The sequence below is a fragment of the Triticum urartu genome, chromosome 3 (genome assembly GCF_003073215.2).
Source record: "Triticum urartu cultivar G1812 chromosome 3, Tu2.1, whole genome shotgun sequence".
In the NCBI taxonomy this organism is placed as follows: domain Eukaryota; kingdom Viridiplantae; phylum Streptophyta; class Magnoliopsida; order Poales; family Poaceae; genus Triticum; species Triticum urartu.
The window spans coordinates 650,071,374-650,098,551 of NC_053024.1; positions in this window are offsets into that span (position 1 = coordinate 650,071,374).

Genomic DNA, 27,178 nt, shown 5'->3' on the forward strand with positions numbered 1-27,178 from the left:
CACCATGGGATCCCCGGTCTTCTTCCTCCTTTCACAGAAGCACAGCGCGCGCGTGGCCGCTGCGCGCGAGCACACGCCCCACCACCTCCTGCTTGCCGCCGAGCTTCTGGACGCCCTGGACGCCGACATGCACCCCCTGGAACCCTCTCACTCTCTCCCGACCTCTTCCCCCTCCTCTGCTCTCTCTCCCTCTCGCGCACGAGCGCAGCCGCAGCCGCGCCGCCATAACGCCGCAGCCACCGTGCTCCCCTCGCCTCCCCGTGCTGTCCATTACCTCCTTCACGACTTCCTCGACCTCCTCGACGAACCGCACGCTGCCGGACGCCCCATAGCGTCGTCATCTTCGACATCTCCATCACCGGCCGCCGGAGATCTCCCTCGTCGCTCCGCTCGCTCCGGTGCTTCCCCGAGCTCGTCCACCCGCTCAACATGCTCACTGTGAGCTCCTGCCCCGGACACCCCTCCTCTTTGCCTCGCTTGCACACCGTAGCAACCCTGTCGCCTGCGCCCGAACGCGCTGCCGCCCGAGCTCGTCGCCGACGAGGCTCCGGTGACCATTTGGTCCCGCTCATATGTCTGTTAGCCTTGTATGCACGTGAAGAGCTCGGAGGTACTAACTGCTAGCTTCTCCATGCGCTGTGTCGTCGGTTTCGTCGATGTCCGAGCTCCGGTCGCCGCCTAGCTCGCTGCCGTCGCTGCCACCGGCCACCCCAGCCCGCCCCGCGTGCTCCACGAGATGCGCCTCACAGCGCCGCGCCCGTAGAGCCCAGCCACGCGACCTCCCGTCGCCGGAGATGACCGGATGAGGAGCGCCGCCGCGTTCTGCTTAGCGCCGGCGGCTAAACGCCGGCTAGGTGACATGGCAGGTCAGTTAGCCACTAACCCCGCGGTTAGTTTAACCCGGGTGCCACTAACGGATGGGCCCCACGCGCTAATTAATCCCGGGATTTATTCCCTGTTTAACTTACACTAACCCACCGGGCCCACACGTCAGGTTGACTTTGCTGACGTGGCTGTTGACCGGACCCACCTGTCATTGACCCTAGGATGCACTAGGTCACTGACCAGTGGACCCCACTGGTCAGGTTTGACCTGGTCGATGCCTGTTGACTGCTGACGTTACCCTGATGTAGTGCTGACGCAATAATGTAATTTCTGGATTAAAAACAATTCTGGAAATTCCTGAAATTGCTTTAAACTTCAAAAATTCATAGTAATTCAACCATAACTCAAATGAAGATAATTTATATATGAAAAATTATCAGACAAATGCAATCTGTCCATCTGTACCATTTTCATGCATGACAGACCAACTTATACATACTGTATAAGTGAAAACATGATAATTGCATTTTAAGTGCTTAATGTGGAGCTTGCATATGAACCTTTGGTTAATATGGACTTCCGCTAAATTGTTGCTAGATGCATTAGCACAAATCATAACATCATTACCATGTCACATTCATGCATCATATTATGCATTGCATTGATTGCGTTCTTCCTTGTTTGCCGGTAATTGTTCCCTCTCGATAGACGTGTTCCGGGGATGAGATCGATGACAACGATGAAGAACTATACTATCTTCAGAAGTGCCAGGCAAGAAAACCCCTTGTTCATTCCGATACAATCCCACTCTCTCGCTCCTGCTCTCTTTTACTGCATTAGGATAAGAATGATTCAACTGTTACATGCTACGGTAGTTGAACCCCTTTCCTCTGCATGACCTGTCATTGCCACGGTAAATAGATGAAACCCACTAGCATGAGTAGGAGTTGTTTGAGCCCTGATGTGCTTACTCATTCATGCTTGTTTGTCATGCCTGCTATTGCTTGGAGTTCTGTCAGGTCTGATTCATCGTGGATGAATTGGAAAGTTGTGAACATGTCCTAATGTGTGTGAGCTAAGTGTGTTGAACACGATTTGGTAAAGGTATCGATGAGAGGCCATGTAGGAGTACATGGTGGGTTGTTTCATTGGAACCGTCCTTAAGCACCGAGATCTATATGTGTGATTTAAGAACCAGCTACTACCATGCATTGGGATCCTTAATTGACCCTCTCGGCTTCTTAACCACCCTAGTCCTCTATCCAGGAGTTGCAACTAGTTTCTGGTGTTTATAGGATATGTGTTGGCGGTCGTACGTAGCGCTAACCCCAGGGGTGGGCTATGGTGCTGTAGATACACCATGGCTGGGTATGCCAGGCGCCCGTTTGGTGTCTCGGAACCCTGTACACATCGTTCGGGGCCGTATGTGGAAACCTCGGCCGGACTCCCTGCGGATGGAACCTGGATAGGCGATAAACCTAGACTAGAGACTTGAGTGTTTAGGTAGGCCGTGGCCGACACCCTCATTGGGCTTCCGCTTGAAGGTTGCCGAGTACATGTCATGTAAACGGCGGTAAGTGGTGAGAGCGTGTATGAAGAAGTACACCCCTGCAGGGTTAACATCATCTATTCGAATAGCCGCGTCCGTGGTAAAGGACTACTTGGTTGCCTATACAGTTCATAGACAAGTGAAAGTGGATACTCTAAAATGCCAAGATAAGCGTGAGTGCTATGGATGGTGTTCTCGTAAGGAGACGGGAGCAGATCCATAGTGGTGTATTGATATGGTGAATATATGGACTTGTGTGCGCCACCTCAAAAGAGTTGCTTGCTTGCTGCAGTTAAACTCCACTACCCCCTTTGTTGATACCGATGCATATGTAGTTAGTTCTGATGTAAGTCCTGCTAGGTACATTTGTACTCATGTTTGCCTATTTTATGTTTTTTGCAGAGAGACGTCAGTCTCGCTAGTAGTTCCGCATGGACTTCGATGTTTAGCTTGTTACCTCAGCTACGATCTTGTGCCCTCGGCAGGGTCTGCTAGATAGTCAGGCTTCTCAGCCTTTTTCATTTGTAGTTGTCTGTACTCAGACAAGTTAAGCTTCCGCATGTGCTCGTTGCTTGTATGCTCTGTATGTTGGGTCATGAGACCCATGTTTGTAATACTTGGCTCCTCGGAGCCTAATGAATAAATACTTTGAGTCGTAGAGTTTTGTTGTGATGCCATGTTGTATTTACACATATCGAGCATATTGTGTGTATGATTGAAATTCTTGGTATGTGTGGGATCCGACAACCTAGTTGTCTATCCTTGGTAGCCTCTCTTATGGGGAAATGTAGTCTAGTGCGTCCACTGAGCCATGGTAGTCTGCTACAGCCCGGTTACCGGAGTCATGTTAGCCCAGTTGCTACTGCTCCGGAACACTTAGACTGGCCGACATGTGATTCACTTCGTTCCTATATCTGTCCCTTCGGGGAAATGTCACACGGAGACATCCGGAGTCCTGTTAGCCTGCTACAGCCTGGGTTCCCGGAGTCCTGTTAGCCCAGTTGTTACAGCCCGGATTCATACGCTGTTGACCGACATGCTCGAGGTTGATTCATGTATGCCTCTCCCTGTAAGTTAGTGCCACTTTGGGTTCACAACTAGTCATGTCGGCCCGGGTTCTCTGTCATATGGATGCTAGCAACACTATCTTATACGTGAGCCAAAAGGCACAAACGGTCCCGGGCCATGGTAAGGCGACACCCGTGGGAATACTGTGCGTGAGGCCACAAAGTGATATGAGGTGTTACAGGCTAGATCAGTGTGACTTAGTATCAGGGTCCTGACAGCTTTGGTATCAGATCCTGACTGCATGTAGGATTACCAAGCCAAACTGGACGAAGTTGTGTCTAGAAATGCTTTAGTTATGTAAGGGAATTGTTTGTGGAAGGGAACGTAAGGCTCTTTTTACTCCTTTACCTTATGCCCTTCCGATCCGAGTCACCCTCATCTTTTCTACGGGGATTAAGAACTAGGCTTCTCATCTTTCTATCAGATCACGTGTTACTAATCTGTAGACTTATAAGATTGATGGTTTCAAGCCCCAGTTCAGTTCCTACTACTTCTATGTGTTGACAGTTGATCTCAGAACCTTAATATTGTGTTGTTGAGTGGTTATGCCACCATTTTGCAGGAAGTCTCAAATATTTTGAGCATTTATAGCCGTTATGTTGTCCGAGTCATCCCAGGTCTCTAAATAGTCTGATGCAATTGCAAACCCCTTCCTCCTGTTCCCGATGTCCATTTGGGCCAGATTAATCACACTAATCGGTGAGTTGAGGTACTCTGTTGCCTCGACTTATATGTTGGAGCTATTATTATGACCCTAGGTGTTTTAGGGAGTCACCTAGTAATCTAGCCATGTTTTGTGTTTCTGGTGTGACGATTTTGGCCACCATTATCGATAGCATCCCGTGATTCCATTTAGTAGTAGGTATTCTACTCCTGGGTTTATGAACCCGAGAATTACTCTACTTACTTCATGTTGATAGTGTTTGCTAGTTCCTTTAGGATATTAGTAATCTTTGCGATGGTCCTCGAGGTCTGTGGTATTTTCTTCTTCCAAATACCATGAAATGCTTATGGCAAAAGTTCTTTGAACCAAAATATCACAACAAGAGTGCTCTTGATGAGTTCCTCGTTTTATATTGTGAATCTGCCAGTTCTACTTTCTGCATGGGTTATTCGGAAGGAATGTTGAGCTTTGCTCGACATACTAATCTATGCACCCACAACTCAGAAAACCGTATGTTCCTTTGAGTTGTCCCTCTTTAGTTGTTTTCTGACCTTCGTCCATCAATTGATAGTCAAGAGTATGTGTGCATTCGTTCATCGGTACCTATTACTCTTGTGGTCCATCAAGCCATTTTATTTTAGAATGACTAGGAGAAACAAACTTCAGTACCTCATCCATATCCAAGGATGGGTCAAAATAGTTGTGTATCGCAGATCAAAATGCCAATCCAGCTTCTGATTCTGTTCTACCTTGAAGTATTGCCCTCTTTATATCAAGAATGTCATGGGAATTGCACCACCTCCTATGAACTCTTGATACAGTGATACTTCTCACCATCACCGTTCATTCCCCGGTCTCCGTGTTATTGTAACTGGAATGCCGACAAGTGAACCGTGATGTGTGAAATCAATACTTCTAGCAACCCTGTTGCTTGAGAATTAATGGACGATAATTTCATTCTTAGCGTGCTGGTTACTGAATTATCATTCTAAGATTGATCGTGCTTCCTAGTCCATTTTTCCTGGTGCACTCTCTGATCAATGAGTTTGGATTATGTTAATTCCTCGCTCTTTTGATCATATCGTCTTGCCTGAAGAGCAAGATTATTCTTGAGCTTAATAACATATCGGTGGTTCGTGATTTTCCGATTATCTTCTCGGAAGTATCACCAGGTTGTTCCCCGACTGTTATGTTGAGCTCGTGATCAAGTTGGTTTTCTTATAAATCACCCCTTCTCCAAGAATCTGTGTTGGATATCCCTCAGCTAGTTGGTTTAGCTAGATAACAACTTGGAGAGTTGGACGGTAAAAGCTTTGCTTAACTTAGTTCATCTCTAAGGGATATCTTCTGTGTGTGTGTTGAAGAAAGATGATATCTTCATCGATTGGTTCTCGTGATCAGTTGTTGAACCTATCGTCTTGCCCAAACCTTGATTTGAGTGTGGGCCATTGAGGGAGTCCTGGATTAGGGGGTCTCCGGACAGCCGGACTATCTCCATTGGCCGGGCTGTTAGACTATGAAGATACAAGATTGAAGACTTCGTCTCGTGTCCAGATGGGACTCTACTTGGCATGGAAGGCAAGCTAGGCAATACATATATGGATATCTCCTCCTTTGTAACCGACCTTGTGTAACCCTAACCATCTCCGGTGTCTATATAATCTGAAGGGTTTTAATCCGTAGGACAACAATCACAACATACAATCATACCATAGGCTAGCTTCTAGGGTTTATCCTCTCTGATCTCGTGGTAGATCTACTCTTGTAACACCCATATCATCAATATTAATCAAGCAGGACATAGGGTTTTACCTCCATCAAGAGGGCCCGAACCTGGGTAAAACTTCGTGTCCCTTGCCTCCTGTTACCATCCGGCCTAGACGCACAGTTCGGGACCCCCTACCCGAGATCCGCCGGTTTTGACACCGACATTGGTGCTTTCATTGAGAGTTCCTCCGTGTCGTCGCCTTTAGGCTTGATGGCTACTACTATCATCGATAGCGATGCGGTCCAGGGTGAGACTTTTCTCCCCGGACAGATCTTCGTATTCGGCGGCTTTGCACTACGGGCTAATTCGCTTGGCCATCTGGAGCAGATTGAAAGCTACCCCCCTGGCCATCAGGTCAGATTTGGAAGTTTGAATTACACAGCCAACATCCGCGGGGACTTGATCTTCGACGGATTCGAGCCACAGCCGGGTGCGCCGCACTGTCGCGATGGGTATGACCTAGCTCTGCCACCGGACGGTACCCCAGAGGCCACGCCCGCATCAGCTCTGACCCTTAGCTCGGAGCCAACTGCGCCAATCGAGGACAGGTGGCTAGACACCGCCTCAGGGGCTGCAGTCCCGACGGCGATCGAGCCAAACACCAGCATAATCCTCCGCGCAGCCCGTGACTCCAAGGTGCCGGACTCTCCTCCGGACCCCGAACCATCCGCGCCCCTGCCAATCGAATCCGATTGGGCGCCGATCATGGAATTCACCGCCGTGGATATCTTTCAGCACTCTCCTTCGGCGACATTCTGAATTCACTAAGGTCTCTCTCTTTGTCAGGAGAGCCCTGGCCGGATTAGGCCAACAGGATTGGGATGCGGATGACGAAGAAATTCGACGCCCACCCACCACCCACTTTGTAGCCACTGTCGATGATTGAACCGACATGCTCGACTTCGACTCCGAAGACATCGATGGTATGGACGACGATGTAGGAGACGAACATGAACCAGCACCTATAGGGCACTGGAAAGCCACCTCGTCGTATGACATATACATGGTGGATACACCCAATGAAGGCAATGGCGACGAGATAGCGGAGGATGACCCCTCCAAGAAGCAACCCAAGCGCCGATGTCAGTGGCGCTGCTCTAAGTCCCGCCAAAGCAAAAGTGGTGATACCGGCACAGGAGATAATAACACTCCGGATAGCGCCGAAGACAACAACAATGCCCTCCATCAAGATTTAGAGCAGGAGGATGAAGGAGCCGGCTCTCCTGAGAGAGCTGCTGGCGGAGAGGAGGAGGATGACAATTACATGCCCCCCTCCGAAGACGAGGCAAGCCTCGGCGACGATGAATTCGCCGTACCAGAGGATCCCATCGAGTAAGAGCGCTTCAAGCGCAGGCTTATGGCCACGGAAAATAACCTGAAGAAAGAGCAGCAACAGCTTCAAGCTGATCAAGATCTGCTAGCTGACAAATGGACTGAAGTCCTCACGGCCGAGGAATATAAACTCGAGCGCCCCTCCAAGAGTTACCCAAGGCGCAGGTTACTACCCCGACTGGAGGAAAAAGCGTATGATATGGCTGATCGGCCACCTCATGGCCGCAATAGAGAGACATTCCAGCCAAAAGCTCAGCCTCCACCCCAACGCCATTCAAATAAAAAGGCATGGGGAGATACGCCAGACCTGCGAGACATATTGGAGGACAAAGCAAAGCATTCAAGATCGATCTACGGATCACGAGGGCGCACCACTCTGCGAGACGGTAAACGTCACGCCGGATACAGTAAAAGCAAATCTGGCCGGGCCGAACACAGCAGGCAAGACCCATTCGAGCTGCATCGCGATATAGCCCAATACAGAGGCGCCGCACACCCCTTATGCTTCACAGACGAAGTAATGGAACATCAATTCCCAGAAGGTTTCAAACCTGTAAACATTGAATCATACAATTGCACAACGGATCCCGCAGTATGGATTGAGGACTTACTCCTCCACATCCACATGGCCCGCGGTGATGACTTACCTGCCATCAAATACCTCCCACTAAAACTCAAAGGACCAGCGCGACATTGGCTTAATAGCTTGCCAGCGGACTCCATTAGGTGTTGGGAAGATCTGGAAGCCGCATTCCTCGACAACTTTCAGGGAACTTATGTGCGACCACCAGACGCTGATGATCTAAGCCACATAATCCAGCAGCCAGAAGAGTCCAGGCAATTCTGGACTCGATTCCTCACAAAGAAAAATCAAATTGTCGACTGTCCGGATGCGGAGGCCTTAGCAGCTTTCAAGCACAACATCCGAGACGAGTGGCTAGCCCGGCACCTTGGTCAGGAAAAGCCGAAATCTATGGCAGCCCTCACGACGCTCATGACCCACTTTTGTGCGGGAGAAGACAGCTGGCTGGCTCGCAGTAATAACATATCAAAGAACCATGGTACCTCAGATACCAAGGATGGCAATAGCAGGTCACGTCACAACAAACATAAGCGCCGCATTAACAGTGAAAATATCGAGGATACGGCAGTTAATGCCGGATTCAAAGGCTCTAAACCCGGTCAGCGGAAAAATCCATTCAAACAAAGTACGCCGGGTCCGTCCAGCTTGGACCGTATACTCGATCGCTCGTGTCAAATACACGGCACCCCAGACAAGCCAGCCAATCACACCAACAAGGATTGTTGGGTGTTCAAGCAGGTCGGCAAGTTAATTGCCAAAAACAAGGACAAGGGGCCGCATAGCGATGACGAGGAAGAACCCCGGCAGCCGCACACTGGAGGACAGAAGAGGTTTCCCCCGCAAGTGCGGACGGTGAACATGATATACGCAACCCACATCCCCAAGAGGGAGCGGAAGCGTGCGCTCAGGGACATATATGCGTTGGAGCCAGTCGCCCCAAAGTTCAACCCTTGGTCCTCCTGTCCGATCACCTTCGATCGCAGGGACCACCCCACTAGTATCCGTCATGGCGGATTCGCCGCACTGGTCCTAGACCCAATCATCGACGGATTTCACCTCACTCGAGTCCTTATGGATGGCGGCAGTAGCCTGAACCTGCTTTATCAGGACACAGTGCGCAAAACAGGTATAGACCCCTCAAGGATCAAACCCACAAAAACGACCTTTAAGGGCGTCATTCCAGGCATAGAGGCCCACTGCACAGGCTCAATTACACTGGAAGTGGTCTTCGGATCCCCGGATAACTTCCGCAGCGAAGAGTTAATCTTCGATATAGTCCCGTTCCGCAGTGGTTATCACGCGCTGCTCGGACGAACCGCATTTGCTAGATTCAATGCGGTACCACATTATGCATACCTCAAGCTCAAGATGCCAGGACCTCGCGGAGTTATTACAGTCAATGGAAACACAGAGTGCTCTCTCCGAACAGAGGAGCACACCGCGGCCCTTGCACCAGAAGCACAAAGCAGCCTCTCAAGGCAACCTACCAGTTCGGCATTTCAAAGCCCGGACACCTTCAAGCGCGCTCGGGGCAATCGGCAAATAGACCGCCTGGCGCGATCTGAGCTCGTGTAGCAATACGGCGGCCACCCCAATCCCAGCCCAACGACGATATTCGTGCCGCGCGTACATAATTACGCATTAAAAATACCATGGGCACAGGTGGGGAGGGGGGCACAACTGCGGCTCGCCCCAAAACGCGGCCTAAACCACACTAGGGGCTTCCCGTTTGGTTATTTTTCTTTTTCTTTCAAGACTTTAATCTCTGGAAACGCTGTCCGGCAGCTCTCTATTGCCGAACACATGATACAGCAACCAAGGAGGCAGACAGCTACGTTATACAACGGAATTCCCAGGTTGATTACATATTTCATATCATTCCTCAGCTCGCCCTTGGAAGGGACATAGTCCTACTCTTTTGCTTATTGCACCATCTGTATCACTCTGCTTTAATGCAATTTTTTAATAAACAATGCATGACATTACGACTATTATTGCATTCTTGTTATATATATCCATGTGTTCATTAATGACGCCTTGCAACCGTACACTCTGGTACGGCCAATACACCAGGGGCTTACGTACCCCACAATGCGGTGTGAAAAGTCCGAACACTTTCACAAGTGCGGCACCCCGAACTTATAGCATTATATGCATCAGCTCCGAATCATGTCTTTGGTCAAATGTTGGGTTTGCCCGACTCCTATGTTTTGGTACCTTACGTTCCGCTCTATCGGCTAAGGTAGCGCTAGGAGAACTACTGCGATTGTGCCCCAGTTCTGCCAGGCTGAGAACCTCAGTAGAGAAAGCTAAAACTGACTGTCATGATAAGGCGAGAGACTGGTCGCTGTTCGGCGAGGTTTTTTGAGTCCTTAAAGACTTATGCCGCTTAGGGCAAGGGGCCGGCTCTGTCCGGCTTACAGGCGTGTATCACACCCCGAATTCGGCCTTCCGAATACCAGGGGCTTCATCGAAATTTAAAATTATAGAATTCTATGGCTAAGTGAGAGTGATAAAGCATCATTAGTCCGGTTGCCTTGTTCGTTGTGCTGAACACCTCCCTCGAAGGACCCAAACATGGGAACAAGAGTGCTCAGGTTTATCCCGAACACCCCAGCACTCGTGGCATGGGGGCAGAAACCGAGGACTAGCCATCTCTCAGATTGGATAAACAGCCAAACAGAAGGTAATATTTTAAATTCTAACAAGCGTTGCATAGAGAATACGATACAAGTTTTCATACATACAGGACAAAACGAGCAAGTCTTATTCAAATATTACATTTTGTGAACACTCATCCGCGATAAGACGGGCACCCGGCAGAACACCCTCGTAGTACATCTCGGGGTGGCGGTGCTCCTTGCCCTCCGGCGGCCCCTCCTTGATCAGCTTCACGGCGTCTAGCTTCACCCACTGCATTTTTACACGGGCAAAAGCCCGGCGTGCACCTTCAATGCAAACGGATCGCTTGACGACCTCCAACCGTGGGCAGGCATCCACCAGCCGCCTCACCAGGCCGAAGAAGCTGTTCGGAAGGGCGTCGCCAGGCCACAACCGGACTATGAAGCCCTTCATGGCCTGATCGACCGCCTTATGTAGCTCGACCATCTGCTTCAGCTAGTCGCTCATTGGCATCGGATGTTCAGCCTCAGCATACTGAGACCAGAACAACTTCTCCGTCGAGCTCCCGTCCTTGTCCTGGTAAAATTGTGCGGCATCGGACACACTGCAGGGCAAATCTACGAATGCTCTTGAAGAGCTCCGGATTCGGGTAAGTAATCGGTAATTCACTCTTACATGCTTGCTTTGCATATAGAAAGCCTTACTCGCCGCTATCTTCTTCATCGCGTCGATCTCCTGGAGGTCCTTCTGGGCCTCGGCCTTGACACTCTTCACGCTCTCACGGGCCGCGGCAAGCTCAGACTCTCGCGTCTTCAAGTCAAGCTCCAACGCCTCGTGCTTCATCATGAGAGCCTGGAGCTCTTGCTGCACCTCGCCCACCCGAGCCTCGTGCCTCTCTCGCTCGGTGCGCTCCTTGGCCGCTGTATCTTCGGCCTTGGTCGGCGCTTGCTTCAGGGTCGCCACCTCGGTCGTGGCCCCTGGCAAAACATACAATGATCCTGTCATTTTGCAATCGCGTCCTTTTTTATATATACATATATCTATAGACGGGGTATTACTTACCCTCGTTCTCCTCGAGCTGCCTCTTGGCAAGGCCGAGCTCTTTCTTGGACCCATCAAGGTCCTGCTTCAGTACGGCTACCTCTGCAGTTAGTGCGGCGGACGCCAGCAGCGAAGCCTGCATATGCATATTGACATACTTATATTAGACTCCTGCGATATTATTTGATCCTCTGTTCGGCTTTTCATTATGAACACCGAACAAAGCATCAGGGGCTACTATCTATGCGGTAATATTCCTACTAGATTTTAAAAGCACTTACCTCGAAGCCTGTTAGAAGGCTAGTACAGGCTTCAGTCAATCCGCTCTTGGCGGACTGAACCTTCTGGATCACCGCACTCATGATGGTGCGGTGCTCCTCGTCGATGGAAGCGCTGCGAAGCGCCTCCAGCAGGTTGTCCGGTGCCTCTGGATGGGCAGAGGTCACCGGCACAGGCGTTTTCTCCCCTTAGAAGGGGACCGCCTGCCCGAGTTCGGAACCGTTGGAGGGTCTGGCGCAGTGTTCGACTGAGGGCCGAACTCGGAGCTCTCGGGGACCACGTCCCCTCGGCTCCCGGAGTCTGGAAGGTCGCCTTGAGGCGCCTCCGGGACTGTCCCCCCTCGATCCGGTGCCTCTTAAGACAGCACGTCGGCGTCGTCGGCTGTATGTGGGGAGGTGGCGGTCGGGACTGGATCGCTATCCATGTCCGATGAGCCCAGGGAGCCGTCCGAGGATACCTCGATATTGGCTCGGGGCCGCCTGCACAATTGAGTTCGGCGTTAGGGAAAGAAATGTGACAAAGGAATCCTATGGGTTACTTTGGTATCCGAATACTTACGATCTCCCCTGGGGCTTGGCCCTGGGCAACCACTCGTCTTCACTTTCGTCGGCGGCGGTGGAGCTGTCCGGAAGGAGAGTCCTTCCCTTCTTGGACCCTCCAGCCTCCCCAGTCGGGGCGGCCTTCCTTTTCTTGTCTCCCCCAGTCGGTGGGGGAGCCTCTTCTTCCTCTTCCTCGTCTTCGGGGGAAGAGTGCGCCGTAGAGTCATCGGACGGTGAGTCCGATGACGCCTGGCGTCGGGAACTCTTTCGATCTCCCTTGGCCTTCTTGGTCTTCTCCGGCACCTTATAAGGGGCCAGAGTCAACATCTTCGCCAGAAGGGCGTCTACAGGGCCTTCGGGCAAGGGAGCTGGACAGTCGATTTGTCCGGCCATCTTCTGCCAGTCCTGTCAAAGACACGGGAGTTTAGATCCCACATAGAGTTAATCTATATAAAAATAAGTATCCTGTGAAAGGTAAAACAACTTACCGCACTGGCGTGGCGCTTCGCGCTGAATCCGCGATCCTCGGTGATGGGGGGAGGGACCTCTGCGCTCTTGAACAGCACCCTCCAGGAATCTTCATGAGTCGTATCGAAGAGCTTGTTCAGAGTTCGGTGCTGCGCCGGATTGAACTCCCACAAGGTAAACTCCTGTTGTTGGCACGGGAGTATCCGGCGGATGAGCATGACCTGGACTATGTTGACGAGCTTGAGCTTCTTGTCCACCATGTTTTGAATACATGTCTGGAGTCCGGTCTTCTCTTTTGAATTACCCCAGGATAGGCCCTTCTCCTTCCAGGAGGTGAGCCGCATGGGGGTGCCGGATTGGAACTCGGGGGCCGCTACCCATGCGGGGTCGCGCGGCTCGGTGATATAGAACCACCCCGATTGCCACCCCTTTATGGTTTCCACAAAGGAGCCCTCGAGCCATGTTATGTTGGGCATCTTGCCCACCATGGCGCCTCCGCAGTCCGCCTGGCGGCCGCCCACCACCTTCGGCTTGATGTTGAAGGTCTTCAGCCATAGGCCGAAGTGGGGCTTGATGCGGAGAAAGGCCTCGCACACGACGATAAACACCGAGATGTTGAGGATGAAGTTCGAGGCCAGATCGTGGAAATCCAGGCCGTAATAGAACATGAGCCCCCGGACGAAGGGATGGAGAGGGAATCCCAGTCCGCGGAAGAAATGGGTGAGGAATACAACCCTCTCATGGGGCCTGGGGGTGGGGATGAGTTGCCCCTCATCTGGGAGCCGGTGCGCGATGTCGTCGGGCAGGTATCCGGCTCTCCTCAGTTTCTTGATGTCTCCCTTCGTGACGGAAGAGACCATCCACTTGCCTCCTACTCCGGACATGGTTGGAGAAGGTCGAGGTGGGAAGTGCGGACTTCGGTGCTGGAGCTCGAGTGTGCGAGAACGGATGAGCAAAGGAGGAAGAAGGCGTGGATAGAAAGGTGAATCCTTATCCCTTTATATGGGTGGACGAAACTAAGCGTCCCCACTTGCCTGGTAAAACTCACTTATCCCCCAAGCGCCGCAATTGATGGCGCAGTTGGGTTACCCACGCCCGTATTGATGAGAATCATGTAATAAGGGGACACGATCTCTGCTTTGACAAGACGTGTCGAAAAACTGCCTTGCGTTATGTGCGGGGCTGGTTAAAGGAAACGGTTCGAATAATCACCGGGCCATGACATAACGTCATGCTGCCAAAACAAGCCAGCAAATTAGATCTGTGAAAATATTATTCTCTCTACGGTGGAATGTGGAACTTATTTTGCAAGGTCGGACACTATCCTCGTATTCAACTTCTTCTGTGATGTATTCGGAGAAGGAACCCGCCTTGCAATGCCGAAGACAACTGCGCGCCGAACTCATTGCCATTGAAGCCTGGTTCAGGGGCTACTGGGGGAGTCCTGGATTAGGGGGTCTCCGGACAATCAGACTATCTCCATTGGCCGGGCTGTTAGACTATGAAGATACAAGATTGAAGACTTCGTCTCGTGTCCGGATGGGACTCTACTTGGCGTGGAAGGCAAGCTAGGCAATACGTATATGGATATCTCCTCCTTTGTAACCGACCTTGTGTAACCCTAACCCTCTCCGGTGTCTATATAAACCGAAGGGTTTTAGTCCATAGGACAACAGTCACAACATACAATCATACCATAGGCTAGCTTCTAGGGTTTAGCCTCTCTGATCTCGTGGTAGATCTACTCTTGTAACACCCATATCATCAATATTAATCAAGCAGGACGTAGGGTTTTACCTCCATCAAGAGGGCCCGAACCTGGGTAAAACTTCGTGTCCCTTGCCTCCTATTACCATCCGGCCTAGACGCACAGTTCGGGAACCCCTACCCGAGATCCGTCGGTTTTGACACCGACAGCCATCGTCAAATCAAGTTAGAACCAACGATATTCGTAATGTTGTCTTACTCGTGGTTGATTCCTCGAGCATACACCATTACATATTTTGGTCTGACCAATGCTATCATCTTGTTTACATAATCATGTAACCCCATCTTATGGAAATCTTGATAAATTTTTGTTGAGCCCATCAACGACATCCTTATCATGTCCATGATTCATGTTGAACATTTAAGTTAGTATTGGAAACTTTTGTAAGCATTTCTTCATGCTAGCTCATGGAGCATATGTTTGGATGAAAGAAATGGCTTCCTCTAATTCACGTGTATTTAATGCAAGTTGCCGCCGTGAATTTGAGCAAGTCAATGTTGCTTCCTTTGGAATCATCCCAAATCAGTCATGCATACATGCGAAGTACTTTGTGGTGTGGAGACTTGCAACCTTCATTCTATATGTATCCCTAGCACACCAAGCCACTAATTGATTTCTTTAAGGAGAAGAAGCTCCTTCTTAAGAGCGTGCCTTATGCAAGGACTTTGTTATCCGCGATGATGGTTCCCAACCAGAACTTGGTAGTGTTTTATTATAAGGCTACCATGTGGTCATGCTTGTCTAGGACAGTGTGTTCACAGGTGTGTAGCAGAACCGGCTCATGTTTTGGAGCTTGCTATCGTAGTCCATCTCCCGAGAGTCTCGCAACGTCATCTCGTCGATTTGTGTTGCAAACTTTCATTTCTCTTTCTAGACCAATGAGTCTAGACTATCCTGACACCAACCAGATCTGAATCTCAGTTAGGTGTGATGGTTGGAACGTTTCCCAAGAACTATAATATTGGTCTCTCATAACCGGTAAAGTGGATGTCTTGGCCAACACACCCAGCCGAAAGACCCATTATTGTAGTATCTTGATTGAGAAAATTGGCCACCTTTCCATAAGGATTCCGTAGGATTTACTTCCATAGTTATTCCTTATGGATTCTTGCGCTCTCGAAGTCCGACCTTCTACCTGATGTTCTAGATACCAAGCCATATAAATAAATGGGTTACACTAGCACATTAAGGAGAACATTAGAAGCAGAGTGCTAAATGTCTCTCGGTCGATCATCCAGATTTTGATCCATTGGCCTCGCTAAGGTGAAATCTGAGGAAGTGTTATCTTTCTTTGCATCTGCATCCTCCACAATTATTCATCTGGTAGTATGTCGTGTTGCCAGTATCCTTGACACAGATATTGGTAAAACTTGTTGAATATGGAAATGCTCAAGTTCTTGAGAGAACGCACAATCACTAGGATTTATCGTCGGCATTAATTGGGATCCGCTCTCAGCTTCCTCGGTTATGCTATAACCTTTCCAATAGAGGAATCTCTCTCTACTGTTGGGTTTCTCCCCAGTTACTAGAATCATTCCCAGCATTTGCATTCTGTTCCCATCTTGCACCGCCATTGTGTCATCCTACTATGGACTACCTTCTCAATAATTACTGATCAGGATCATCTTCAAAGTAGTCCTACCGTGGGTCCCATCCACTTCCGATGATAAGCAAAAATCATCCTTTGCGTTGTCTTCAACAAGGTAGTCCACATCATCCATTCTAGTATGGGTATGCCATCCCTTCGTACTCCGCCAAACGATTGTTGTGATTTGCCTTAGTCTGGTATAAAGAGTTTCAATAATCTCTGAATCAAAAATAATTCTTTTTGCCGCTGAAGGGAATAATCCTATGGGTCACCTCCTCTAAGGTGCCCCGTTATGGGATCATGGAAATTGTTTCCTCGCTACTTGAAACCCTCGTCAAATTGTTTCTTCCATCCCTCCTAATGCATGTTTTGCCTCTCAGCTCTAGAGATGTTTCTACGTCTCACTCCATGAGTTGATCCCGAGTTGCTCGATCATCGATAAGATCGATCCTTCTAGAGTTTTCTCTTTCCTCTCATTGTCATGTTAGTTGGAGTTCTCGGGGCAAGACATCGAGACAATGATGGTGATCGAATCAACGTTTTTATGAAGTGCCACCTGGATCATGAAGATTGTGTTAGTTTGCTTTTTCCTTCCATCTAACCCTACGCTTGAATCTCGGGACGAGATTCTTGTTTAGTGGGGGTGAGTTGTCACATCCCTAGCTAGTCACTACTTGTCCTTGCATCAATCTTCTTGCATCATGTTTAAATTCATGAAAGTTGAATTGGGGAAAGTGGAAAGCCTCATAAATCATTTCTAAAAATGATAAACATTAAAAATTGCTTCAAATAAACCCAAGAAAATGTTCCTATTAAGCTATAAAAATATTGGAAAGAGGTAAAATTCAAACCAATATTTTTGGAGTCACAGAAATATTTATTTTGGGCATTTGAGTTAATCCAATAATTATTTGCATTGGATTTATATATGTGATATATTAACTATATGTCCAATAATTCTGATAATTGTTGAGGGTCTTTGGAATAATCCATTTAGTCCCTGCAAAAATTGTCAAAAGTAGAAAAATTAGTTTGGTTCAAAAACCAAATTAAAACAAATGTCAGAAATAGAAAACAGAAACTATAATGAAGGAAAGAGAGAGAAAGTTTTTACCTGGGCTTCTTACCTGCAGCAGAGCCGGCCTAGCTCCTGTTCTGGCCCAGCCCACCAGGGGCTCCCCGGTCTTCTTCCTCCTTCGACAGAAGGACAGCGCGCGCGTGGCCGCCGCGCGCGAGCACACGCCCCGCCACATCCTGCTTGCCGCCAAGCTTCTGGACGCCCTGGACGCCGACACGCACCCCCTGGAACCCTCTCACTCTCAACCGACCTCTTCCCCCTCCTCTGCTCTCTCTCCCTCTCGCGCCCGAGCGCAGCCGCAGCAGCACCGCCGTAACGCCGCAACCACCGTGCTGTCCATTACCTCCGACGCGACTCCCTCAACCTCCTCGACGAACCGCACGCTGCCGGATGCCTCACAGCGTCGTCATCTTCTACATCTCCATCACCGGCCGCCGGAGATCTCCCTCGCCGCTCCGCTTGCTCCGGTGCTTCCCCGAGCTCATCGACCGCTGAACGTGCTCACTGTGAGCTCCTGCCCCGGACACCCCTCCTCTTTGCCTTGCTTGCACGTCGTAGCAACCGTGTCGCCTGCGCCCGAACGGGCTGCCGCCCGAGCTCGTCGTCGACAAGGCTCCGGTGACCATTTGGTCCCGCTCATATGTGTGTTGGCCTCGTACACACGTAAAGAGCCCGTAGGTACTAACTACCAGCTTCTCCGCGCGCTGCATCGTCGGTTTCATCGACGTCTGAGCTCCGGTCGCCGCCCAGCTCGCTGTCGTCGCTGCCACCGGCCACCCCAGCTCGCCCCGCGTGCTCCACCAGATGCGCCTCACCGCGCCGTGCCCGTAGAGCCCAGCCACGCGACCTCCCGTAGCCGGAGATGGACGGACGAGGAGCGCCACCGCGTTCTGCTTAGCGTCGGCGGCTAAATGCAGGCTAGGTGACGTGGCAGGTCAGTTTAGCCACTAACCCCACGGTTAGTTTAACCCGGGTGCCATTGACGGATGGGCCCCACCGCTAATTAACCCCGGGATTTATTCCCTGTTTAACTTAGACTAACCCACCGGGCCCACACGTCAACTTGACTTTGCTGATGTGGCTGTTGACTAGACCCACCTGTCATTGACCCTAGGATGCACTGGGTCACTGACCAGTGGGCCCCACTGGTCAGGTTTGACCTGGTCGACGCTAGTTGACTGCTGACGTCACCCTGACGTAGTGCTGACGCAATAATGTAATTTCTGGATTAAAAACAATTCTGGAAATTCCTGAAATTGCTTTAAACTTCAAAAATTCATAGTAATTCAACCATAACTCAGATGAAGATGATTTATATATGAACAATTATCAGAAAAATGCAATCTGTCCATCTGTACCATTTTCATGCATGACGACCAACTTATACCTACTATATAAGTGAAAACATGATAATTGCATTTTAAGTGCTTAATGTGGAGCTTGCATATGCACCTTTGGTTCATATGGACTTCCTCTAAATTGTTGCTAGATGCATTAGCACAAATCATAACATCATTGCCATGTCACATTCATGCATTTCATGCATCATATTGTGCATTGCATTGATTCTGTTCTTCCTTGTTTGTCGGTAATTGTTCCCTCTCGATAGACGTGTTCCGGTGATGAGATCGATGAAGAAATATACTATCTCCAGAACTGCCAAGCAAGCAAACCCCTTGTTCATTCTGATACAATCCCACTCTCTTGCACATGCTCTCTTTTACTGCATTAGGACAACAATGATTCAACTGTTACATGCTATGCTAGTTGAACCCCTTTCCTCTGCATGACCTGTCATCGCCACAGTAAATAGATGAAACCCACTAGCATGAGTAGGAGTTGTTTGATCCCTGATGTGCCTACTCATTCATGCTTATTTTCCATGCTTGCTATTGCTTATAGTTGTGTCGGGTCTAATTCATCGGGGATGAATTGGAAAGTTGTGAAGATGTCCTATTGTGTGTGAGCTAAGTGTGTTGAACACGATTTGGTAAAGGTATCGATGAGAGTCAACGTAGGAGTACATGGTGGGTTGTTTCATTGGAACCGTCCTTAAGCACTGAGATCTGTATGTGTGCTTTAAGAACCAGCTACTACCATGCATTGGGATCCTTAATTTATCTTCCCGGCTCCTTAACCACCCTAGTCCTTTGTCCAGGAGTTGCAACTAGTTTCTGGTGTTTATAGGATTTGTGTTGGCGGTCGTGCATAGTGCTGACCCTAGGGGTGGGCTATGATGCAGTAGATACACCGTGGCCGGGTATGCCGGGCGCCCGTTTGGTGTCTTGGAACCCTGTACACATCGTTCGGGGCCGTATGTGGAAACCTCGGCCAGACTCCCTGCGGATGGAACCTGTATAGGCGATAAACCTAGACTAGAGACTTGAGTGTTTAGGTAGGCCGTGGCCGACACCCTCGTTGGGCTTCCGCTTGAAGGTTGCCGAGTACATGTCATGTAAATGGTGGTAAGTGGGGAGAGCGTGTATGAAGAAGTATACCCCTGCAGGGTTAACATCATCTATTCAAATAGCCGCGTCCGCGGTAAAGGACTACTTGGTTGCCTATACAGTTCATAGACAAGTGAAAGTGGATACTCTAAAATGTGCAAGATAAGCGTGAGTGCTATGGATGGCGTTCTCGTAAGGAGATGGGAGCGGATCCATAGTGGTGTATTGATATGGTGAATATGTGGACTCGTGTGCACCACCTCAAAAGAGTTGCTTGCAGTCGTAGTTCAGGTTAGCCACTGAGTCAAAGCTGGCTTGCTGCAGTTAAACTCCACTGCCCCCTTTGTTGATACCGATGCATATGTAGTTAGTTCTGATGTAAGTCTTGCTGGGTACATTTGTACTCATGTTTGCCTATTTTATGTTTTTTGCAGAGAGACGTCAGTCTCTCTAGTAGTTCCGCGTGGACTTCGATGTTTAGCTTGTTACCTCAGCTACGATCTTGTGCCCTCGGCAGGGTCTGCTAGATAGTCAGGCTTCTCAGCCTTTTTCATTTGTAGTTTTCTGTACTTAGACAAGTTAAGCTTCCGCATGTGCTTGTTGCTTGTATGCTCTGTATGTTGGGTCATGAGACCCATGTTTGAAATACTTGGCTCCTTGGAGCCTAATGAATAAATACTTTGAGTCATAGAGTTTTGTTGTGATGCCATGTTGTATTTACACATATCGAGCATATTGTGTGTATGATTGAAATGCTTGATATGTGTGGGATCCGACAACCTAGTTGTCTATCCTTGGTAGCCTCTCTTATCACTACAAAAAAATACACTTCCGTGATGATACGTGTTTGTCACAGTAGGTCACGTTTTTTGTCATGCATGTACATCCATGACAAATTTATGACAGAATCAAGATAGTCATACCTGTGCTGTCGTAGAAGTGTTCCATGACATTACCAAAATTATCATCACGGAAGTGTCCACTTCCATGACGATAAATCGCGCGTCACAGAAGTGCTTTCGTCAAGGGTGACTGACACGTGGCATCCACCGTAACGAAACGCCATTAAGCTATCGGGCCAGGTTTTGGATCCGATAACCCGTTAATAGCCCCGGCCAATGGAAATTTCCACGTCTAAAATTCTTATTGGCCGGACGAAACACGTGTCAGCTCGTCAGTGGGTCAGATAGGCGCCTATGATACGTCGACATGTGGCACGTCCCAACAGAGGCCCATTCCTATGAAAAGGCGGCCCGTTTGACTTGGTCAAAAGGTGGCAGGCCGGCCCATGTAAAGCATGTTAACGGCCTGTTCGCATATAGCCCATTTATAGCCCACTAACCCAAGGCCCGTTACGCCCTATCCGAATTAGGCCCAGAAGCGTCATCTGGGCCATCCAATATGATTCCAACCCGTTTTCACTTCTGGCCCATGTATGGCCCATGACGTCTTTCGTCCCATATGAGGCCCTATGTAACTCTTGGCCTATTAACAGCCCGTGGTGAAACTGGCCCGTAATGAACAGTGTATCACTTTACACCCATTAACGGCTCGTGGTGAAACTGGCCCGTAATGAACAGTGTATCACTTTATTCCCATTATCGGCCCGTTATTCCGTTGGGCCGTTTCCAGCCCATGTTATCTTTCGGCCTTCTTAGAGCCCATTTATTCTTGGGCTCATTTCCAGCATTCGTTTACTTATGGCCCATTACTGTCATTTTCTGCTTGTGGGCCAAATTCAACCCATGGTTACAGTCGGCCCGTTTGTGGTCCGTTAATACGTTGGGCCATTTTCATAGCGTCATCAAATACAGCCTATTAACGATGGCCCGTTACGGTCGGCCCATCAACGGATGATTCCAACTCTAGCCCGTTTACGGCCATAATGCGGCCTGTTATTGGGCCATGTTTGGCCAATCGATCATACGGCTCGTATAAGGCCCATTGATGATACGGCCCGTAGAAGGCCCATTGTTTCTACAGCCCGTAGAAGGCCTACTGTTTCTACGGCCCGTAGAAGGCCCACTGTTTCTACGGCCCGTAGGAGGCCCGGTGTCACTACAGTAAATATTAGCCCATGATTATTGTGGCCTAGTTTTAAAAAATAGGTTATTGCAGCCACTAGTTAACCGTGGAAAAAGAACTGCAATGACTACAAGCAAACAAATAAACAAGACAACAAGGAAATAAATAAGCAAGCAACTAACGCTAGGCTATCACGACTATTACACATATTACATCCACTGGGCATCAAAGTTCGCCACTAGTGCAAATATAGGGAACAAAGCAGCATATCATATACACTGGCCGTCAAAATTGGCCACCGGTGCAAATAAACGCGGTAGCAAAACAAGAGCATAACTGAAACAACTTCAGAAGAGCTCAAGAAACGTTATCCTCAGTATCCACCATGCTGGCAATAAGCTTAGCAAGCTGATTAGCTTTGTCCTGTTTGGCGCTAAAATCCTCCAACGCTTGCTGTTGCACCAGAAAGTATGCATCTGAATGCTCCAGGGACTTCCGCAGTCCTTCCGCTTCTTTTCGTAGCACAGCTAATCGATGTCTCTCAGCTTGTAGTTGAGACTCAAGAAACTGAACTGATTCAGACAGTGAGTTTGAATAGCTTGTGCAAGCGGTAGTGGCCAGTAACTCCAACACTAAACAAAGATAGGATGTGTCACTATCCTAAACCTTATCTACATTACTTCCTTTACCGTTGCTTAATAAGGCACTCTTCCCCAATATTCTGTCAGCATTCTAAAAGAAGAAACAAGCAGACACATAACAAGTTTAGCATGTACTAGTATATGAAACTCATTTCGGTGAACCAGTTCATTAGTAAGGTGGACAGGATTAAACTACCAAGTCTTCTATTGCCAAGTACTAGTACATAATAAAAGCATCAAACAAACAAATATCTATGTCCTATGGTAGCAATGGAATCTTAAATTAGAACAGTTGTTCTTTAGGTTTAGGCACTTGTTCTACATGAACAGAGTATAGTAAGACGCAAGAATATAATACTTAAAAATAGAAAATGAGCTCATAGACCTTACCACATTCTTGGTTCGGGACCAGTACAGAACAAGGCATTCCCATTCATCGTCCAGTAAATGTGTCTCAGGAGAACGTAAGGGAATTTGATGAGTTTCTTTGCCGGTGAAGTATGTTTTCTTCAGGTAATTCCGATACTGCCACCAAGCATTCTTGAAGATAGCAGAGGTATTAGCACAGGTTACCTCATCCTGAGTTTCCAAATCGGTCCTTCTCTATAAAGAAAAATGGGAAAATTTGTTGTATTATAACCATCATGGAGGTAGGATGTATGGGACGAAGCAAAGTAATTGCCATGAATAACATTACTTACACATAACTCCTGGACAAACACCTGCAACTATCATTTTCCTTCATCTTCTGTATAATATTTCCAAGATGGGAAGATACGCACATACGATTTAACAACATCAAATGCGATAGATGCTAAACTATGACTAGCTGGTTGTGCTTCCTCCACAGGAATAGGCGTACTAACTGGTGGAGTTGGGGTTTGCCGTGATAGTACTGGCCCTTTGGGCACTGGAGCTGCCTTACTAACCGCTCTTGTTTGGGAGCACTGTGGTGGAGATGGTGCTGTGTCAACAGGAACTGGGTTACTATCGGCTGGGGTTGGGGTTAGATTGGGTGAAGCTGGTTCTCTGTCCATCGTAGTAGGAGTACAATCTGCGAGAGTTTGGGTTATGTGTGGTAGGGCTGGTTCTTGTGCATGTACAACCGGGGTGCTATCTCCACCAAGAGGTAGCACTGTTTTATTTGAAGGTCGTGTTTTTAGTCCGCTAGATACTGGCATCACCCGCTCCAATTCAAATGGCTGATAAACAGGAAACATAGTTGAATGTACAGACATTCTATGAGAGACAGATGCAATAGATAGTGTGGAAAAAAGAGGGCATGATAGTTGACATGTATATTGTTTAACTAAAACGGACAGCATGACATAATTTCACATATATGATGTCTATCTAAACTGGATAGCATAGCATAACATAATTCAAAGATATGATGAATAACTAAATAGGATCGCATGACATAATTCACCTACAGGTTATCTAAGTAATCAGGATTGCATCATTTAATTCACATATGTGATTTATATGCTAAACAGAGGGCATTCGATATGATGTCTGAACTAAGAACATGGTGTTGAATATTGTGTATATGATGTCTAAACTATGCAATGCAAGACACCGTATGCATGATATGAGCAGTATAACCGTGCCAAGTTAGAGCATACACCTCAGTGGGGGAATAGGACTGGTCATCTATCTCTGAATCCATCTCTGAGGAGCTATCGGGACCCAACAAGAGATCTGCTTCGACAGGTAGCACTGTCTGCTCTGAAGGCCTTGTTTTCACTCCATATTTTTCCATCTCCCACCCAAATGGCTGATTCACAGGAAGAGTAGTTTAATGTACAAACATTGTCGACAAATGGAAATGTAATGAAGAAAAGGATGGGCAAGATATCATTCAAATATATGATGCCTGGTTAAACAGGATGGCATTGCACATTTCACATATATTATGGCTGGCTAAAAGACATGAGACTGCATAATTCCCATATATGATATAGAAACTAAACAGGTGGCATTACAGAACATGTCTAAACTAAGCAAATGACATATATGATGTCAAAAGTAGGCACTGCAAGGCAACATATGCATGATATGACTAACATCATCATGCCAAGGTAGAGCAAACACCTTGGGGGTAAATAGGAGTGGTCAGTGGCGTCCGAATCCGCCTCAGAACAGATATCTTCCTCTGGATTACAATCTGGAGAGGGGTGGGGAGGGTTTGCCATTGAACCCACCATGGAGCGATGTCTGCATGACATTGTATTGCCGCGCAAAACTCTTCTCTTTTTCTCTCCATGTTCAGCATGACTGTGTACAATATCTGACATGCATACGAAAAAAAATATGGTGAGATTATGTAAGGAGAGCATGCAGAAATTTAGAGTGATGGTAACAACCAGTGGATCGATGTTTTTCCGTTGAACCAAAATAGCCCTAATGGATCGACGTGAATGTATAGTAGTAAGTGATGCAACAAGTGTACAACCTCTTTGCCGTAGCCGTGTCGACCTCAGCATCATTGGGTTGGTCGCTGAAGCAGTTGAGGCAGAGGTGGCTGTCGGAGGTGTGGAGGAAGATCTGAGGAATCTGTAGACAGCATCCAGGGCACTGCTCTGTTGTGATGGATCGTTCTATCGTTGGAGCAGCTCCGATGAGCCGTAAGACGTCAAGGCTGAAGCAGCACAAGACAGACATCGTCAATCTCAAGTGGGATTCTAATAGCATCTCCAATAGATGATGTAAAATGGATGTAAAATTAACATCACCAAAAACCACCTAACTACAACAGATGAGGTAAAAACTGTTGACTCTGAACTTAACTGTCGAAACTGAAATTTACTATGGAATCTGAATGCTACTGTCGAAACTGAACGCAATGGTAGCAGAGAGGCACTTGACATGTAGTTTAGGGAGGGCCTGCAGTTCATCTTCAACCTGCATCCCCGTGAGCCGCCAGCCACCACCGGCGAACCGCCGTCCCCAGCGCCACCTCGCCGCCCCGAAACAACTCGCCACCGCCACCCCGGCCAGCCCTCTAGGCCCCCCGCCCCCACCCTGAACCCTAAGATAGATAGTGGGGTACCTCTCCTGCGAGCCCCCGTCCCCGCTGCGGGTGGTTCTTCCTTAACTCCGGCGAGCTCCCCAACCCCTAAAAATCGACTGACCCAAAAGTCGATTCAGTCAACTGAAGTGTGGCTTAATCGGAGCAGAGCAGCAGTACGAGCGAGGGGGAGAGCAGCAGCAGCATCTGGGCAAGCGAGCGATCGGGCGAGAGCCGGAGCAGCAGCAGCAGATCCGGCTGGTATGGACGCTGCCGTCGAAGGGGCCTCGCACAGGGGGAGAGCCGCCGTGGAGATGTCGCCCGCGGCGCCGGCTTCAAGGTAGCCACTCCAGGGGGTGTGCGATGGAGCACCGTCGGTGCCGGGAGGTCGAGTTAAGGAGAAGGTGCGATGCGATGAGTGTACAACCTCTTTCGTGGCGCCGAGTAGGCCTCGGCTTCATCCGAGGAGTCGGTGAGGATGTTGCAGTTCCGGTGGAGCAGGTTAAGGCGGCGCTGTGGGGATGGAGCAGCTGCGATAGACGAGGCGATCGTCGGAGCAGCTCCTTGGAGGTGGAGGACGGGGCGGCTGAACCGGCGGGACGGTGAGATGGATGACGGATCCTCATCCGGGGAGGTGGACGAGGGACGTCGAGCTGTTGCAGTGGACGACGTTGTCAGGGAAGAGGCTCCGGCTAGGCAGCGGTGACGTGGCGGATGGAGGAGGGTGGGGTTTCGCGGCTGGAGCGGAGAGGTTATGGCGGCCTAGGATTTCGAATGGCGAAAAGGGGGTGATGGGAGGGGGTGAAGCATGACTTAGGAACGCGCTTGTCCAAAATGTAGGGTGTGTTACAAAAGTAACCCCCACCGTTTTGAACTAGCGGCCCTTTCGGCTCAGGGTTAGAAGGGGAATTTCGCGTGTAGGGATTTGGCAGCTGGAGGTGTCAGGACCCCGATTCTAAGTCATACCGATCTAGCCTGTAACACCTCATATCACTTTGCGGCCTCACGCATGGTATCCCCACGGGTGTCGCCTTACCATGGCCCAGGACCGTTTGCGCCTTTTGGCTCACGTATATGATAGTGTCGCTAGCATCCATATGACAGAGAACCCGGGCCGACATGACTAGTTGTGAACCCAAAGTGGCACTAACTTATGGGTACAGGCATACATGAATCAACCTCGAGCATGTCGGTCAGCAGCGTGTGAATCCGGGCTGTAGCACTGGGCTAATAGGACTCCGGGAACCCGGGCTGTGGCAGGCTAGGCAGGACTCCAGATGTCACCGCGTGACATTTCCCCGAAGGGACAGACATAGGAACGAATTGAATCACACGCCGGCCAGTCAAGTGCTTCGGAGCAGTAGTGCTGGGCTAGCAGGACTCCGGTGAACCGGGCTATAGCGGACTACTATGGCTCATGGAAGCACAAGACTACATTTCCCCATAAGAGAGGCTACCAAGGATAAACAACTAGGTTGTCGGATCCACACATACCAAGCATTTCAATCATACACACAATATGCTCGATATGTGTAAATACAACATGGCATCACAACATAACTCTACGACTCAAGTATTTATTCATTAGGCTCCGAGGAGTGAGATATTACAAACCTGGGTCTCATGACCCAACATACAGAGCATACAAGCAACAAGCACATGCGGAAGCTTAACTTGTCTGAGTACAGACAACTACAATTGAAGAAGGCTCAGAAGCCTGACTATCTACAAGACCCTCCCAAGGGTACAAGATCGTAGCTGAGGTAACAAGCTAAACGTCGAAGTCCACATGGAACTACTAGCGAGACTGAGGTCTCTCTGCAAAAACATAAATTAAGAAAACTTGAGTACAATTGTACCCGGCAAGACTTACATCAGAACTA